The sequence below is a fragment of the Chinchilla lanigera genome, unplaced genomic scaffold (genome assembly GCF_000276665.1).
Source record: "Chinchilla lanigera isolate Chin_1 unplaced genomic scaffold, ChiLan1.0 scaffold00006, whole genome shotgun sequence".
NCBI lineage: Eukaryota > Metazoa > Chordata > Mammalia > Rodentia > Chinchillidae > Chinchilla > Chinchilla lanigera.
The window spans coordinates 37,169,695-37,189,613 of record NW_004955407.1 but is presented as its reverse complement, the minus strand read 5'-3'; the positions used below and the strand labels follow the sequence as shown (position 1 = coordinate 37,189,613).

The following is a 19,919-nucleotide window of genomic DNA, read 5'->3' as shown; positions in this document are numbered from 1 at the left end:
CCTGAGGGGAAATCCACAGGAACTAGGAAGGGAGCTTGCCACTCGAATGTGTGTGTGCTCACACGCACACACGCGCACACACACACGTGCACACACACGCCATGGTATTTCTGAGGAGCAATGACACGTAGCTCATTTTGCTCCATAACTCTTTTAAATAGTGATTTTTAAAAGTTTTAAATTAGTGAATACTTTAAAGTCCCTTTCAAAAGACTAGCTATTCTTGCTCTTCTGGGAAGAGGGAAGACATTGCTGGCCAGATGGATGCTAGCGAGTAGATTTACTGTTAGATGTTACAGATTTACATGTGTGTGCGTGTGTGTGTGTCCTATGCTTTTTCTTTACCAGGGTTTTCCCAACTTGACACTGTTGACATTTGCGAGAGGACAATTCTGTGCTACACCAGGGGTGAGTGCTTGTGCGGTTCTTGTGGGTATTTCACAGCATCTCTGGTCCTCGCTGCTGGACACCAGACTCATTGCTTCAACCGTGACAACCAAAACTCAGGCTGAGACAGAGCTAAGGAGACTCACCAGGGCCAAGTCTCCCACAGTGGAGAAGCTGCCTCCATCCTCAGGGGTGCGCACCAGCAGACCCACCCCGAGCTCCGGCCTGTGTCATACCTGACCCCTGATCTCCCGGTGTCCTCACCTGTGAAGTGGGGTGAGGGTGGTCGGAGGACCAAAGTGGAAAAGGTGTGAAGCTTCCGTTCTTGTTACCCCAGCATGTGAAGTCCCAGAGTAGAGAGGGAAAGAAAAGCACCTGCATAAACAACCAAGACAAAGGACCACGAGAGGGAGTAACTAGGCAGTTCTGCCTTAACAGCGAGCCCTCCCCCCTGGAGCACCGCAGCCTGGTAGCCTTTACCCAACAATTCTAGAGCTAGAATTGTAAAACACCATGTTCCATAACAGCAGGGTGCGCCTCAGGATACATGGGCAGCACTTGGCAGATGTGCAAACAGCTCACTCAGTCCGCAGAAACGTTTTCTGTTTAGTTTTATTTTTGCGTGCTGAGGATTAAACCCTGGGCCTTGACACGGAGCTACAGCCCCACCTGTTTTTTTGTTTTGTTTTGTTTTTTTTAATTTCAGACAAGTTCTTCCCATATTGCAAGAGTTGCCCTGATTGGTTTATCTCACAGTTCTCCTGCATCAGCCTCCCAGAGCTCTGGGATTACCGGTATGCACCACCACACCCAGATCTTTTGATTGTGTTTTGTAATCAGTGGATGAGATTTATTCCAGGTTCTCCCTTTGTCCAGAGCTTCTCTTTCTCGCCAGCCCGGAGCCTGCTCCGGCCCCTGCTGATAACTCTTAACAGAGTGGACAGGTGAGAGAGCCACCCTCAGCTGTGAGAAGGCGTCACCAGTCCACTTTCACTGGACAAACAGAAAACGCTGATAAAGTCAGATATGGGTTTAGGTTCAGAACCCTGGCTTCCTGTTACTGATCATTGAACTCTTGTGGCTTTGCAAGAGTGCTTCCGGGCTGGGGGTCCTGTCCAGGCTCTTAATGTCCTACACAAAGAACCGAGCAGGACACCCAAGAGCAGCAGCAGGGTCAGTGATTGATTTGAAAGAGGAGAGCAGGACCCACTCCACAGGGCGGAGCGCGCCAGTGGGAGGAGCTCGGGGCGCTGCGGGGGGGGGTGGCGTTGAGGGTTTTAAACTTTAGAGTTTGGGGTGGGATTGAAGTTTTGGTCTGAGGTTTCACTCCTGCCAAGCAGCGTCCTGACTCAGCCCCTCCGTGGGGCGGTGGAGTTTTTGACCTTGTATGGCCCTTGGAGGAACTGTCCTGGGGTCCAGAGCCCACAGGGGTCAAATTTGCATAGTCAATGACATGGTGATTAGGGCTGGGGTAGTCCGGGCAACAGGCCGCTAGGCGCACACGCGGAGACCTGCTGTGTATAAGCTACAATACCTGGTTACTTCTTCCAGCTTGTGTTTAGACCTGGGCATCCTGGCCCGAGCTAATGTTTATTTTGGAAGGTGGATCTAGTCCTGGAAAGCACCTCCAAGGCAGGCCCTTCTTTTTCTTCCTAATGTTTCCTTGGTTACCAGGTGCCCCAGATCTGGTGCAGAAAGAGTGCCGTAAGATGGGCCAGCCCTCCTTTCTTTGTCCAGCCTTTTCCTTCGCTATTTCCTTGCTCTAGAGAGCAGCAGAGTTTGGTGAGGCCTGAGGGGCAAGGCATGTGTCCAGAAGGCAGTGAGGGTGGCTGGAGAGCCACAGGACGGGACCTCGGCCAGGGGTGCCACAGGCGCCCTCGGGGCTGCTACAGGTGCACCGGCTCAGATCCCAGCACGGGAGAGGAGAACCGGAGGGGCGAGGGGGCAGGTGGAGCAGATAGCTTGCCCCACACGAAGCTTCTCTTTTCAGCCCCCAAATCATCACACTCTAATAAGAGGCAGGATGCTACAGGCTTGGTGTGTGGGTGTGCTGTGGTCTGTGTGTGTGTGTGTGTGTGTGTGTGTGTATGTGTGTGCATGTTTATGTTTAAAACAAAATTCAAATTCCCAAGACGAACCAAGAGGTCCAACTTTTCCTCAGATATACAATTCCTGGGAAGAGTGAGGAGCTCGGGCAAGGTTGCTGTCACCATCTGGACCCCAAAGGATCTGGCGAGTGGAGCACACGGGGAGCGCTGGTCTTTCTGGCAGCCCATCAGCCCTGGCGTGCAGATAAAAAGACATGAAAAGGAGTCAGATTGTATAATTGTCGGTAAGTACATGGACAGTCAGTGTAGAGACCTGTGATGCTTCTTGCTCTCCATTTGTCACTCTTGTCATGCTCTGCGGCCCATGCTTTTGGAGTGAGGACCAGCTTGAAAGCAGGCTGCCGCTGTCAGTCAGTGGGAAACAGATAACCGGGTAAGGAGAGAGACGGGAAGGCTAGCGGGTGGGCGAGGGGCCAGGGCCTGAGGACCAGCCTGCTCAGTCCAGGTGCCAGGGCTCAGGCTGACTCCTGGGGACTGTCCCAATGCCACAGAGCTTGGCTTTGTCCTCTGTGTTGTTGCCGAGCTCAGGGCAGGTGCTACCTCCAGCTACCTACGGAGCAATGTCAGACCGAGGGATGGCAAAGAGACGCTAAGAAGGTGGCTGGATCTTCTCATTCCAGCATGGGCTTCCAGGTGACAGTTGAATAAAGGTAGATCTGCCTGCCCTCAAACTGTAACCAGCAACAGGAAGTCCTCCGTATCCCCTCCCATTTGCATTTATCATCTGTTTGTATAGAGTCTGGTGGCCTCTCTTGCCCGCATTTTGTCACTTGCAGTCCCTTGGGAATCGATATAGAAATGCATGCACACTCATCAGAAGGCAGAAGTTGGGTCTTAATTCACTGTCCAGTACCATCAGCTCACCATGCGAGCTGCTAGGATGGATGCCCTGCAGCCCCGTGTCCTTATAGCACGGGAAAACCCTGCACTTACTGGGGATTGTTGAGGAAATCTGGATTTCACAGAGCTATTTCCTGACCTCTTGGGAAGAACTGCTTCTGCTAAAAAGCAGATTAGGGTTTTGTCCCTTAAAGATATTGCCTCTTCCAGGCAGAATGAAAACCCAGCTCCTTCTACCCAGCCCCTCCTTCTTCATGAGGGGCCCACCCCTCTGCCATGCTGGGTGAAGCAGCTCAGATATGGTTGCATCTCGCCTCCTTCAAGCAGGGAGTGGGTTTTCTGCTCAGCAGGGATAAGACAAAAAGCAACAGAAAAAGAGTTAAGACTACACAAAGATCAAAAACCAAAAGGAAAGCAGGAAGGAAGCAGGAAGTGGGAACCGTAGAGGTTGCTGTGGTCAGAAAAGGGTTGTTCCTAAGCCCACTGTCCCTCCGTCAGAACAGCCTTGGTGTCTGAAACTTTTGTCCAGTACCATCTCTGTGACCTCTTCATGACGGGGTCTTTGATGAGTTAGTCTCCCTAAGCCTCTGTGTTTGGCACACAGAAGTAGGGGGAGGGTGTGTCATGAGAGTCGAAGAATGTGACAGGCATACTGCGCATATGGACTTTGCAGTGGACAGCTACTGTAGTGGTGGCATGTGCTAAGGGCCAGCACCAGCTATAATTATTGCCACATTCTGAACTGGGCCCTAAACCCAAGAAGAAAGAAAGAAATGCTAAAACTTGAAATTGGCCAATATACTTGCTTGCACTCATATACTATAAATATGGACTTTGTGAATGCAAGCGTAACTCAAGAAATACACAGTTTGTGTTATTAAGTTATATAGACCATATATCTCAAGAATGAGGTACAATTCACTTAAATTAATTTTACTGAAAATCATTGGTATTCATTTACTTGTCCCTGGGCCCCCGCATATGGTAGGAATCTTTACAACAATCCTACTTTAGCACTTTTGTGTTTTTGATGGGAGAACTTGGGCTAGGAAGGTATTTCCACTTGCCCAAGATGACATTTACTAAATGGGTCATCATAACTTGAGCCAGGTCTGTCTGATTTGAAATCCTGAGTTCTTTGTACCTGACCACACAGTCATCTTAGTACATAATCTGTGGAAGGCAGTGCACACAGAAAATGCAGAATCCCAACTTCAAACAATATGAAGGATTTCAAGATGGCGACAGCAGAACATTAAACCAACTGCAGACTTCTTCTGTCTGCATTTGCACAAGTTATACACTAATAAAGATTACCCTGAATCCTACTAATATATACACCAAAAATGGGTTCTTTCCTTAGTAAACATGGGAATTATCTGTAAGAAGATTCATCAGGGCACATTGCAGAAGACAGACTCTTCAATGGGCATTCCCAATTTTGTCACATTTATGATTCTTCTCAGTAAGCACTAAATTGGAGCATTGGTAGACACAGTAAAAGAAATTTCCCTAAGGACCTAAGAAAGGCCTCCACTAGGCCCATTCTCAGGGATGCTTTGCTGTTTTGCTTTTGCTGTGCATGGGGGTCTATCCCGTAAAGTACCCAGGCTGCTTTCCTGCCTGGAAATCTGAGAATATGAGGCAAAAGGAAGATGAATTGAGTCCAAGGTTCATGTAAAGTGGTTTTCCAGAAGCAGAAACGGACACAGGATGTTTGAAAACAGGTTTCCTCTGTGGCGCTTGCTCCTGATCCGTTTCCTCAGGCCAACTCTGGGAAGACCTTGTCTTACTGTGGCTGGGCTCCCCCTGAGCTCCACGGAGTTTCCTGGGTAGGTCTGCAAAGCAGAAGCAGTGTCAGCTGCACAAACAGCCGTATCCTGCATGCTCCTGAGTCTGTCCAATCAATGCTGCAGAAGAGTCCCGAGGTACTGCTCTGCCTCCAGGTCCCTCCTGCCCTGCACCCCTACCCCCACACCCTCTCAGTCCAGGGAATGCTTGCTTCTTGCAGTGAAAAAGCCACATCATAGCCACAGCCCCTCACCGCCAACCTACGGCTCTGAGCTGTCCTGCTTGCAAACTGGAGGGTGATAAATCCCTGGGATCCGCTCTGCAGAGTGTGTGAGACGTGAAAAGTACTGGGAAGAGCTCCAGTCATTTGGGGCTTTTTTGTTTGGTTAGATTTTTCACAGCAATAACAATTTCAAAGATTCCTCTAGGAGGTAGCAACGTAATGTGAAGGGAGACATATCTCAAATGCCAGTAGGTGTCCAATTATCCTCCAGAGCAGTGGTTGTTAAAATGTTGAGGAGTGTAAAATCTGTGAATTTGCCGCTTATACCTGGGCTGTACATCAAGGTGTCAGTGTGTCTCAGCCCAGGCCTGGATCACAGGGCTGGGACAATGTGCCTGGCGATTGTGACACTAGCCATCTAGTGGGATACTAGCCATCTCTCACAAGGGTTCACTCATATTTAATGAAGTCCACAGACTCCAGGACACAGCATTGTATGCAAGTGTAAAATTTTCTCTTCTAAAGAGAAGCTAGACACATTCTGTGTTCTGGGCAAAGCTGGTAAATTCCCCACACCTGGCCTGCCTATTACACAGTCTGGAATAACCATGGCTCCATGCTTCCCAGGGCCTAGGTACCTTCAATGCAAAGATGGCTTAATTCCGATAAGAAAACCTCCATGGGTCCCTGGAAGTCTTGGGAACGGTTACTCTCTCTGTGCCTGCATATGAGCCAGGTGGAAAAGGCTCCAGATGGGTATGATCGGGTTTGGCAAGGTTGGCTAAAAAAGAATAAATCAGAAACATTGTACACCAAGGTTCCTTCTTCCTTCCACATATCTCCTCCTGCCACTAAGAATTTTGTTTACTTTCCAGAAATTAAAATAAAAATAATATAAATGGAGGAGAAAGAAGATTCAAAGTACAAGGTCTGCTCATAATATATGGTCACTGTTTAAATTTTTAATTTAAATTTTAAATTTAAATTTAATTTAATTACAGTACAAGACACACTGCCTTTAATCCACCTCAGAGTCCTCTCCCCCACCTCACACACTTATCCCATCATTCTTGCCACTTTCTGATGCAGCTCTGGGAGTCTGCTTTCATGAGTGTCTTTAGCTGCACTGCGGTGTCTGCCTCCATATTCTGAATTGCCTCAAAACATTTACCTTTCATGGTCATTTTGAAAAGCCAGAAGTCATGCGGTGCCAGGTACAGTGGATGAGGACACAGGATAATGTTTTTATTTGACAGAAATTGCGGTGAAGGGGTGATCAACCAGGGGTGATCATAAAATAAATGAATGTCTAGATCAAAAAATTTATTACAGTAAAATATACATTGTCATTCATCCTACACAGAACAGTTCCCCTCAGTTCATATACACGAATCCTGTTGTTCTTGGAAAAGTGTAAGTTACTACAATAAAGTTTTTAAAATTTAAATAACATATTGTTTGATCACCTCTTGTAAAAAGGGGTTGAATTAAAGAGAAGCAAAAAGTGTGAGTGTAAAATAGCTAAGCCCCAGACAGGGACCTAAGAACCCTTTCTTGGTGACATGAACACGTGACCACCCACCCCTGCAGAAACAGTGGTATCAACTTCTCAAACTTCACCTCAGAAAATAAATCACTCATTTGATTTTCACTGCAGGGGTATCGACTGGGCCCTCTCTATTCACTCCCTTCTCTTCCGTGGAATTGGTGCCCCCTAGTGGTCAAGAGGACCTCCCCTAGCCCTGTCTCGGAAGGGGATCCAATCCTCTGGCTGTGCATTACCATTTTCCAGTTGCACCCTGATTGCCTGTGAGAATCGGGCCCTGACGCCTAAAGATGGGAATGGGAGTGCCTCAGGGAGTGTGGTCATACTATGTGCTAAGCGCTTCCCGTGGATTGCCTCATTAAATCCTCTAAAGTCTGCAAGAGAGTGACCATTAGTACCCCATCCTACTATTCAATAGTTAAGGCACAATGAGCTGAATGATTTGCCTAAAGTCTCCCCTGTGTCACTGGGTACTGATTACAGAGTGCTCTGCTGGTGATCGGCAAATCCAGCTTCCAGAGAGGTTGCCTCCCTCTGGAGTCCATGGCTCTTCCCCGCCAGCTGTGAAAGCCACATGAAGGGAAGGGGCTGGGAGAGGCCTGCATTGTGGGTGCACAAGGGGAGGGATGGAAGCCACTGCTCCCTGTGGGCCTGGGAGCCACCTCTCTGCCAAGCCAGGCCGGTTGTGGGGTGTCTCCCTTTGTCCGGCCCCTCTTGATATGAGCTGCAGATTGTATCGGAAGCCTGGCTGGCCGAGTCCCGAGGACTCAGTTTCCCGCAGGACAAAGACCCTTGACAGCTCACTTTTCAGCATCTGCTGCGTTGACTCAATCAGAATTGTTTTTCCCCCTTCCAAAGCATAACAAAACCCCACCCAAGAGAGGTTTATTGTCACACTCCCTTGTCACTGTGATGAGCCATTCCTCACATCTTCCTGTTGCCCCCTTGACAGCCTCTGTCTATGTGGAAATTGGTTTTTCACACTGAAATGTGTACCTCACCCTCCCTGTGGTGGCAGGGGCTGGCCCTTGCTCTCAGAGCTGAAGGTTGGAGTATAATTCTAGCACCCTGGAAAGCACACACAGGTCCCCGCGCCGGGCTCAGGTGAAGACCAGACATTTTATCCAATAATACGCAGACCAAAGAATGTGAGCCTGGGGACCGAAATGGCAAGAACTAAGTTCAGAGGATAGGCAGGTTGTGTAAAAGCCCTAAGGAGTCAGCCAAGAATCCTACTAAATCGACTTCCATGTGAAAGTTGAAGGAACTGCACAACCACAGGATGGAAAGGCCAGCATGAGAGGCCAGCGGAAATCACACAGTACTTGAGCAGCACTACTCAGAGTGGTAGTTAGAGCCAGGTGCACATTTGAGGGGGCGCCGATCCCTCGAAACACAGACAGTCTGCCGGAAAAGCCACACTAGACCTCAGAGGAGGCTGGAGCCAACCAAGGGTTTGGTTTTAAGCAGATAATGGGAGCGCAGGTGTTTTCTACTCTGCATTTCAGAGCAGGGCAACCTGTTCATTGAAAGCCCAGTGGCTGCCAGGGTGTTTGGAAGTGGCAGATCTCAAGCTGAACAGCACACTGAGGATGAGGCCAGAAACGGACGGGGTGATAGCTGAGAGCAGCAACACAAGCCACACTAAGAAAACCAAACTGGAAGACTTTTCACTGGTTGGACGAGGTGCCAAACCAGATTCCACAGAAGTGCATACCGCAAGCAGAACCGCTCTTACAAAGGAGACTAATCACCAACAGCAATCCATCAACTAAACTCACCACAAACGCTCACAGAATCATCAGGGAGATGCTAAATAAATTCTGCGTTTTCTCCATCACCGGGCGTGGAATAACCTTGCAACACCAACACATTCCTAGGAATGAGTGGAGCAGCAGTGTGGCCTCACATGGAGCGAAGGCCCAGGAGAAAGATCAGTGAGTTTCCCTGCAATCCTCAAGCTCGGAACCAAAGTGACAGCAGAAGAGCACAAGACATCTGCCACCTCTGCTGAAGAGAATGGCCCTCCCTGGGGTTAGATGATCACCCTTCCAGGGCCCGATCAGCGGGATTCAAGAGCTCCAGCGTGCAGTGCTTTCAGCAAGAGTTGTGTGTGGGTGTGAACATGACTTTCCCACATAGCACCGTCATATTTTTTCATACCTTTTTCCTGAGCCCAAACCATATTTCTCTGCATTTCCCAGCTCTCAACCACCCGCTCCTAAATTTCATTTTCAAAAAATGCTCATCCTCCAAGAAGCCTAAAACATTATGATCGTTTTGCAGTACAAAGTGACAGAGTAGAGGCGTCATTCTCCTCTGCTTCACACTGAACAAGAAAAGGACAACACTGAGTACCTTCTCTGGGAGCCCTTCACCACACAGAATGGCCATCCTTTCTTTGAAGCCATTGCTTGGTCACTAACCCACCAGGCTGAGAATCCATCTCTCCCAGAGCTGTGCTCCACATGCCATGGCACGGGATGCTGAGTCAGGAAGAATAGTTTGTTGGAATGACAGGACATGGAGCCAAAGGGTTCTGTACCACACTGGTGAGGATTCCCCAGAGAACGTGATCGTTGTGGACAGTCTTGGTGGAAATGCTTCAGCCATTCCTTTAAGCAGACCCCAGGCCTCAGCTTCAACATTCTTAATCCCGGAAGCATTTCCCAATCAATCACTGTCTTTCCTCTCAGTGTCCCTGTTTTTGAAAAAGCACATAGCATAGAACTGTCTCTGGAAACCCGGAAGAGATAGGTTGTTACCACGTAGCTGTAAAGATGATTGTAATTTGTGAGTATGTTTTGGTAGGCAGGATGACCAATACTTCCTTAATTTAAATACAATGATGTAAATCAGATGCAGAATTATTAAGCTTTGAAAATGCTTTGCACACAGGAAAGATGTTTGCGCAATGAGGCACTAAAATTTTTTTGATGACAGCTTTGTAATGAAGTGTATGTTTACTAAGTATGGAAACAAATGAGAATTAACAGTAAGAGAGTTTCCAGGTTAATTGCCAGCACAAGCTGGATAGGCTTGTGCCGGGCTGGTGTTTTGGTGTTTACGTGGATGGCTTCCAGAACTTTCTGAATTCTCAAGGTTTGTCTGAAAAACAAAGCAAAATTGTTTTAGAGCAAATAATTCATAGATCCACTGGTGCAGGCAAAGAAGGCATTGTATAGACCCATTCAAGAACCTGGTGGTTATTCTCCATCAGGTGGATCTTACTGCACATGGGTAAAACTTAAGACCTCCACTGGGGTTCATCATCCACAGCTCCTCCGCACGAGCTACTCTGATTCTTTTGCTACTTTCAACATGCTTTGGTGATTTCTTACTCTGTATCTTTATTAAACTATCCATTCTTCTGAAGAATGCCCTCCACAAACTCATCAATTTATGTCCATAATATTATACAGATCTGATATACAAGTGCGAGGCAAAAGCGTTCCTCTATCTTCTCTACCAAACACCACTTCACAATTTCATTATTTAGTATCTCCTGTGCTTACAGTAGTGTCTTAGGCACTTTTTCATTCCTGAAATATAATACCTGACATCCACAAATTAAAGAAGGAAAGTTTTATTTTGAGTCACAGTTTATAGAGGGTGTTACAGTTTGTCCCCACAAAGCCTCATGCAGTCATGGGGCAGGCTTCTTGAGTTTTTAATTGATCCACAGTCCAATGTTGGTATTATGGGTATGAGTGCTACTCCCGCAGTGGGGTGGGTAGTTTGCATACAATATAAGGGGAAAAAGAGGCTGCTTTTGCTGTCTTCTGCTGCCATAAACTGTTGCCCTCTGCTATGTGCCACTCTGCCTTGGAGCCAGCTGAGTACTGACTGAAACTCCCACAAACTGTGAGCTGAGCAAACCATTCCTTCCTTAATTTGGGGTGTCAGGTATTTTGTCCCAGCAATGAGAGAAAAGTAACTAAGATAGAGGGTTAAATCTGTAGTCTGCTGGCTCGAAGACAGGGTGGCACGACAGAGGAACCTGGCAGAGGAGAGCTACTCATGGCATGGTGGGCAGGAAGCAAAGAGCGAAGGGAGGGCCTGGGAAGGGAGATAGATGTTTCCAGGCTTGGCCTTCAGAGACAGTCTCTTCCAACCAGACCCCACTTCCTAACAGTGAGTCTGCTATAAGCCCCATATCCAATTACCTCCCAAAGGTCCTACTATCATTGCCTGAGGCTTTAGGGGGACACTCAGACATAAACCATAGCAAATGATAATTTCTAAAACAAAGTATTGTCCTTGTTTGATTTTCTCAGAAATTGCTCTCTGATTTTTTACATATGTGTGTATTTTGATTGTCCATCAATTTCTTCAAGAGCAAAGAAAGAAACCTCACAATGCCAAGTACAGGTGGAATGCAAAATAGACTTCTACCGTGTAGGTCATGACCTGCCAATCAATTTGAGTTGTGGCTGCTCCATTCTTAAGCTGACTCCACAGCTACGCATCATCCCCATCAGCACATGAACATGTTTAGTATTTCCTTCCTTAAAAATTCTGTCCCTTCTAATCTCTGCATCATCTTTGCTTCTGTTTCCCTGTTTTCTTTATATTACATCACAGCTACTCCAAAGAGTTGGGTAAATTCACTGTACTTTGTCAATGAACATTATCTGCCCTCACCCCAAACCTAGCGAATTACTCTGGCTAGGATTACCCAAGGTTCCCAAGTCCATGACCAAACCCATGTCAACTCCTCATACTCCTCCTTACTGAAATGCTAAGCTCATTGATGCAGATAGTTATTCTGCACCTTTTGCACTTGACTTTGTTTTTTTTTTTTTTATTTTAAGGATAAAAGGAGGGAAACATTAACAGACATACAACATTTTACAACATATCACAAGCACAATACAGACAATACAGAGTTACAAACAAAGTGGTAGGGAATTAACAATGGTGGTTGTATTACATATTGATATCTTCAAAGTGGCTTCTCATGAAAACAGATATAGACATGCAATACTGGTCAACCAAAGACTCATTGACAGTTTCTTTCAGCATAGAAACAGCAGATAGAAGAACACTGTGAAATGATAGGAAACCACCGAAGAGTAAAGGGCTTCTGGGATGTGGGAAAAGAGAAGGGAAAGAAGGAGAAATTTTGTATGTATGTATATACAGGATAGATAACATGGTTGTTCTTCTATCTGCACTTGACTTTGAGGGTTGTACTTACACCTTCTCAGTTCTTTGGCTGTTCATGCCTCTGCTCGACCTACATGCTCTCTTGTACTCTTGATGGAGGACATAAGCCATCCCTCTGAGCTTTGCTCAGCTCCCAACTTTAACCTTCTTAACCCCAGAAGCATTTCTCAGTTGTTCCAAGTTTCCTCTAAATCACACAGAGCTCAGCTCTTGGGTCTTTCTTTCTTGATCCACAGTTATCCCCTGGTAATACTCTCCCTTTGTACCCTTGTTATGTGTCGATGGATCTTGATGTGCATTTCCATTCATAATCTTCCCCTGAATTCTAGACTTCCACCTACCTACTTGGTGTCTCCTGTTGAATGCCTGATAGACATATAAACTTGTGACATAACATTTCTTCGAGTTTTATTTTCTCCTCCTAGTCTACAAGGCCCTATTCTTCCCCCTCTTTCCTGTGCTACGTTTTTCTTTTTGGCAAGCAGCTGAATGTCTGAGAACTTTCTCTGCCTCATCTGCGTGCTAGACTCTGGTTGTGTCTATGTTCTGCTAGTGAGGTAGAATTATGAAGATGAAAGAAAAATGTAACAGCTCTTCGCCATGCAGCATCCTTGGCACTGAGAATCAGGGCAAAACCAAGACTGTGCAGTGGTCTCTGAGTGATCCACTTTGGGTATTCTTCTCAATACCATGGGGCAGTTACAACCATCAGCACCAGTTTTCTGTTATCTAGGAGGCAGCAGCAACTTCTGCATTCACTGGCCTTGAGTGGTGGAAGAACCCAACACTACTGGCCACCTCCCTAACTTCTGTCTCTACCTCTCACCTATTCCAGGGCTTTTGGAGCACTCAGTTCTTGTGTTACAACTCTTCCTGCTTAACACACCTAGAGTGGTTTCTATAATTCCTCATCTTCTCCGTGAGGAACACAGCATCACCCATTTGCTTAAAACAAAGACAGAGGAGTCATCCGTGGTTCACCTCTTTTTTCCTTTACATTGCTTGTTCAATCCAGTGAAAGGTCAAGGTGGATTTTCCTCCAAGGGGGCCGTTCTGAGCCCCTCTTTCATGTTACGTCTGGTGGAACTGTTCTAGTTAAAGGAGCTGCCTTCTTGCTCCTGGACAGCCTCATATTTCACCTTAATGCCACTTCCGCTCTGGTCACATGACAATATAGTTCAAATGTTCAAGTGGCCATCAGAGTAATCCTGTCAATACATAAATCAGTTACCATGTTTTCCTGCTCTACAACCTTCAGTGGGTTTCCACCCCAATTACAATATGATCTAAACTGCTTTCCCTAGCCTATAAGAACCTCAAACTCTGGCCCTTTGCCTATCTTGATGAGCTGTGCCCTGCCACCATCTCCCTCATTCAACCACATTGGTATTCTGGTTTTTACCATACATCCCATGTTAACTCCTTCCCCTGTGTATTTAATACTTCCTGTGCCTATATTGCTTTTCCTCCGTGCATTTCTTTCCACCCCAACCTTCACTGAAGTCTCAAAAATCTCCTTCAGAGACAATGCTTCCAGCGCAGCCCATTGAAAAGTATCCTACCCTGATCCTTTGCCTCCACAGTGCATATAACCATCTAAAATTCTATTATTTTTTTTCTTTTAAAATTTGTTACTGTTTTAGTGTAAAATTCTAAAAATAGGTAAATACTTCTATATGTAAATTTTTTTTTATAAAGAGCAAAACCAGAGGCATTACAATTCCAGGTTTCAAGTTCTGTTACAAAGCTACAGTGATAAAACAGCATGGTAATGGCTCAAAAACAGACACTTGGATCAATAGAACAGAATAAAGGACAAAGAAACACCCGCAGGCGTATTCTGATTTTTGACAAAAGGTGACAAAAGCACCTAGAGGGAAGATAGTCTCTTCAGCAAATGGTGCTGAGAAAACTGCTATCCACATACAGAAAAATGAAGCTAGATCCGTATCTCTCACCATGTACTAAACTGAAATCAGAATGGATTGAAGATGTAAATATTCAAACAGAATTATTTATCCTGATTCTGTGAATAGAACCCCAGTTACACATACAACTTTATTATTATGCATGCGGCCTTGGATTTGATCCCTACCACAAGAAAAAAGTATTATTATTTAATAAGTTTCTTCAAGCTTGTCTTTGTCGGCTACTGGACATTCTCAGCCACTACCCACTGCACCCTTGCCTGGAAACTGCATGCATCCAGCCTGTGGGTAACACTTGATATGAAGAATGGTCACCTGATTTTCTCAGGGTGTCCTTTCCCTCAGCTAGCCACAACTATAAGATCCTGGAGAAACTGAAAGAAAAACTGGAGATTCCTGCAGGAGTTTCTGTCAAGGATCTAGGCTGGCACTGAACATTTCTGAAAATAGGACATGGCTAACTCACAACTGCCCAGGTTAGTAATGGGACACCGGGTACCAAAGAGGAACCAAAATCATGGTTGGTCTTTTTCAAAGCGATTAACTTTTGATTTTTGAAAGCCCAAGATAACTCGCAAGGAGGAGATGCCTCAGAATCTAGTTGTGCTTAGGTTGATGGGAATTTGAGTGACAGACTGCCTGGAAAGAACATAATTGTTCAAAAAGGAAATAAAATAACCCAAAGCTTGACTGGTTTGCTCCTCTTTCTGTGGGTAGTGTGCAAAATAGTTCACTCCAATGCAAACAGGAGTTACACACCACGCATACTTTGGCTGAATGGGAAAGCTTTGGAAAGGTTAATTGCTCAGCCAAACATGTTCTAAATCATTTCCTCTCTTCTCTTGCTTTTCCCCCAAAGGACATACTCACCCTTTCTCCACATTTTCCTTATTCACAAGTTCACTTCCTCTATTCACTGATTTACTTTCTTCCTTATTCACTGACTTGCTTCCTTAAGCACTTCCTCAGATCCTCATTTCTGGAACTGTGTTTCGTGTGTTCTGTGTGTGATGTCATTTAATCCTAATAAGTCTTTGAACCAGAGTCTCCCTCTTTCATGAGACTAACCTGACCCCAAGTATCATCCGTTGGAACATAGCCTGCCTCAACTCCACTGCACACAAGTGCCTTTCGCTACTTCCCTGCTGTGTGTATCTCTTTGAATCATTTTTTCTGTTCACTCCTTCATATTGATGGTTACTTCCTTCTACTCTTTGAAGCCTTCTATCAGTGACAACAATATCAGGGTTCAAAGCTGGAGCTCGTCAATCAAGACAGGAGGAAACAGGAGGAGGGCGATGCCTTCATTTTACAGTTCAAGAGACAGGGGCCTTGAGGCAGCAATTACTTCTCCACAGGCAACATGAGCATGACCAAACAGGGTCTCTGGGCTCCATTTCCTTTTTTCTCATGAATATTATTGATTCAAGTACTTTTCCTTCAGATAGGTGATTTGATAATATATGAATTTTATGTGAAATTCCATAATAAGAAATTATCTAGAATGGGAACTTGAGTTTTATTCAAAAGTCAGACTCATAAATATAAAGGCTTCCCTCCTGCCACTGCACCATGACCATCCACCCCACACACACTCCAGCCAGTGCTGTTTCTGCATCCACAGCATCCACAGCCCATACCGGGGAGTTCATATGCACTAAGAGATGGGGCCTAAACCTTCACTGAGGGCTTCCCACTGGATTTCCTGAGCTCTTCCATGTTCACAGATGGTAATGATAGAGTAGCTCTGTCTCTTTTCTGGGACTCACCCTTCTCATCCTTGTATTATGTCACTTGGTTTGAGAGAGAGTTGATTCATAGTAATGTGTATTGTAACAATCATTGAGTCAGAACATGTATGTACACATACATATATACATATGTATGTATATTGTAAAGAAATTATCTAAAATAAGTTTCAAAACTCCATTGAACTTTTAAGTTACAATTATCTCAAAAGTTAAGATGGTTATTTCAATTATTATCCCCATAATATATATTTATAGAGTGGTATAATTAATGGTATATAAAGACATAATAATAGTTAACTAATGAGACCTGGTGGCTGGGATTATCTATAAAAATCTCTTCAACATCTACCTTACAGAGTTTATAAACCACACTTAACTATGTTCTTGAACTCTTACCACTAGTTTCAGCATATGGAATACAGACCACATACCTACAATGTACCTAAATTCTTCATAGAGATTCAGCTGAATTAAAGAAAATTCATGTTAAATGTCCCTGAGACCATTTTTCCCTGTGTCTAGGTTTTTAGTTGTTATTCGTAATACTCATAGTGTGTCCCTCTGTAACATACTTAAGATTATAGACATGACACACATATGTGCCTAACAGACTGGCCATTGAGAAGTAAAGATATATCACACGTCAAGAACAATGGCGTCACTCCCGGTGCAAGAGGATGGGTGATGGGAAGCCAGTGAAGAACAGAGAGCAATGGAAATTCACAAGACAAGAAACACAGGGATCTGAAAGCCAAAGAAACTTATTCGACTGCCAATTTTATGCCTTGCTCAAATTAATTCTGCAGAGCCAAAATTAGCTGGGGAGATTTGAAAGGCATTGAGAAAGAAGTTTAGAAAGAAGTGTAAGAGGCATGACCTCTGAGAACCAGTACCTAATGGTATATTTGCGTTTTAACTACTCACCACCACTATGAAAGGCGAACTGCTTATGTAGGTAGGCTCCTTAATAGCAGCCAAGTTGCTAAACTGTTTATCTTCTTGGCCCCTGATGATCTCATAGCTCGGCGCTGTAACTAGCAGAGGAGTGGACCCACGTTACTTCTGTAAGCAAGATAGAGGAGGCACTTGGTAGCAGAAAGCATCAATCCAGTGTTGAAAGAAGTCCTTTGCCGTGGGCAAAGAAACAAGGTGAAGTTGGCCACATGCTATATAACATTTATAATGTTAATAACAAAAACTGTCGACGCGATTAAATCTGTTCCCTAAGCATTTCACTTCTCTCCCCTCTTGGCACACAGAAAATTTTTTTCTCTTTCCCCTAAGGCTCCATTCAGCTACTTAACTATTTCCAGTCAAGTTCTGAACAGAAGTGATGTTTCATTCTTGATGTCTAACCAAGTTTATCCTGAGGCAAGGGCTTAGAGAATACCAGACTCTTTGAGAGGCACTTTACGTGTATCAGCTGTTCTCAGCAACCATCCTAGAAAGTAGATATCATCATCATCATCAACATTATTGACAAGTTACAGATGAGGAAACTGAGGTTTATCAGAACTGAATAGTTCACTCAGTGTCAGACAGTAACCAAGTGGCAGCACTTGGGTTTGAACCCAGGGGGTCTAGCTCCAATGCCTGGGGTCTCAACCACTCCAAAATGAGAAGTGCCTGGTTTGGAAATCAGGGGGCAGTCACCCATTTGAGGCAACATATGTTTACACATGATGGCTAGGAGTCCATGGTTACCTTTTACTTAGAGTTGACAGGAACTTGATTATAATCAAGTTTCATTTTATTGCATGGAACTGTATTAGGTTTCAGAGAAATGAAACAAATTGTGTGTGTGTGTGGCTTGTTATATGGAATTACATCACATGATGATGTAGGTTAGCAAGTTTGAATCTGCACTGTGGGACAGCAGGTTGGAGCAGACAGTGTGATTCCAAGTCCAAAGGCTGACATTACAGAGCCAGCTAAGCTAGAGGATTTCCTCTTGCATGGAGAGTATACCGTTTTTTGTCACTATGATATGACAAAACACCTGAAAATTTCAGCTAAAGGAAGAAAGATTTGTTTGGACTCAGTATTTCAGAGGTTTCTGTCCATGGTGGATGGCTCCTTTGCTGTGGGACTGTGATGAGGGGGAGCGTCATGGTGAGGGGAGCATTAACCGAGAAAAGCTGCTTACAGTACAGTGGAAGAGAAGGAGAGGGAGAAACAGAGAGAAGCAGAGAGAGAGAAACAGAAACTGAGAGAGAGAGAGAGGCAGAGAGACAGAGAGAGGCAGAAAGACAGAGACAGAGACAGATAGAAACAGGGAGAGAGCACTCTGGCAGGACTCCTCATCTTCCACATTTTTTCTCTCTGGGTCTTTACCTTACTAGATGATGCCACCCTTGTCCAGAGCAGATCTTTCTCTTGCTGACCCACATGACAATCATCTCTGGAAAAACCTTCACAAACTCAGAAGTGTGCTTTACTCACTTTCTATGTGTGTCCCAATCCAATCACATTGACAGTCAGGGTTAAGTTGTCAACTTGAAGTGCACACCCCCACCTTGTCCCACTCATCCCCACCCCTTAAAGATTCCACCACCTCCCAGTAGAGCCACACGTTAGAGACCACAGCCTTTCACACAGGGACCTTGGGGAATAACCAAGACCAAATTACAGCTTTCCCCCACAGTTTGGAGGGCAATGCACCTTACTTAGTCTATGAACTTAAATATTAATCTCATCCAAGAACACCTCTAGGTTGACACACAAAGTCAACTACCACAAGAACAGAGGCTGATGGCATAGTTCAGGTACCATGACAAAGCCCTCGCCAGAGGTCAGATCCTTTGACTCCCGGTCTGTGTGACCAGGACACTGTGTTGCACTATGAAGTCACAAAAAGCATCTGCTATTCCAAAGGGGGCTGTAAGGCAAAAACCAGGATGCCTGCTCTAGCACTGCTCTAGCACCTGGCAAGGGCACAAAGGAAATTCAATTGCTTTTTGTCAATTCTTTTGTAAGGTGCTGCTTCAAATAAAAAACTTTATAAATAGGAGTATTCTTTTATTTATTGTAGGGGAGGCTGGTAACACAGGAAGTGTGGAACAGTATCTAAAATTAGCAAAAGGATATGATTTTCCCAAATGAGATCACTTTCATTTATGAAAACTAGAGTGTGACCCCTTCAATTAAAAAGGCTGGATCTCGCTCACGATAAACAATAGGAGACAGGCTCCATTAGAGCTTGTCGGAGGATTGCATTTTAATTGCTTATTTTATCTTAGGACCTCCAGGACTCCTTCCTGAATGATTCCTCCTCCTCCTGAATGATTCCTCTCGACCTCTCTGTCACCTGCCACACTTCCTGACACTACAAGGTGGGTGATCTTGTGCTTGCTGTAACTGAGAATCAAATAATATGTTCAGAAGTCCATCATGGTGCCCAAGGTGAAAGGCATGGTTTCCTGCATAGACCTGTGGTAGATAGTCAAGTCCTCAGGGCAAAGATTCAATCTGGGCAGTGATAACATAACCAAGATATTTGTGCGAACCAAGGAGTTCAAGCAGTTTACCCAGAGTCAGCCATTTTTTCCTTAGAAATTTCCATCTCTTATACCACATAGGAGCCAATAGTTCCTATGTGGGTACTTCCTATGTCCAAAACACTGCTGTATACTTTCCAACCATCAACTGTTTTTCAAATCATGTATCACTGAGGCCAACAGGATTATGCCAAGTTTACTGATGTCACAACCAAAGAGCAAATAGACTCAGTGACTAGTGCAAAGTCATCCACCTAGAGAATGCTAGAGCCAGAATATGAACCTCACATTGCATCACCTTGTCCACAGAAGGGGTTGGCAAATGCTTTCTGGAAAGAGCCATATAGGAAATGTTATAGGCTTTACAGGCAATAAATATAATCTCTGTCACATTGCTCAACCCTGGTGTTGTTGAATAAAAGTAAGCACAGAATATACATGTCATGATTTGAATCTTAAATGTCCCCAAAGGCCATGTGTTAAAGGCTTGGCCACCAGTCTCTGACACTATTGGGAAGTAGTTGAAACTGTAAATAACAGGGCCCGGGTGGAGGAAGTAAGTCAGATAGTGTCCTTGAAAGGGATATTGGGACCCTGCTCCCTCTCTCTCCCTCTCTCTCTCTCCCTCTCTTTCTCTCTCTCTCTCTCTCTCTCTCTCTCTCTCTCTCTCTCTCTCTCT

General features: G+C 45.0%; 1 long non-coding RNA gene across 4 annotated transcripts in view; it reads left to right on the top strand.

The window, feature by feature from the left end:
* The first annotated feature begins 917 nt into the window (after positions 1–917).
* Positions 918–19,919, top strand: part of LOC102017844 — a 56,032-nt gene continuing 37,030 nt past the window's right edge. For 2 of the 4 annotated variants that reach the window (XR_001231639.1, XR_001231640.1), the window contains exons 1-4: positions 918–1,181; positions 2,549–2,719; positions 16,765–16,892; positions 18,983–19,075. This is a non-coding gene — a long non-coding RNA (uncharacterized LOC102017844). Of the gene's footprint in view, positions 1,182–1,263; positions 1,332–2,548; positions 2,720–16,764; positions 16,893–18,982; positions 19,076–19,919 lie in introns of all 4 variants that reach the window. The other 2 variants (XR_001231642.1, XR_259617.2) reach the window with 2 other exon arrangements.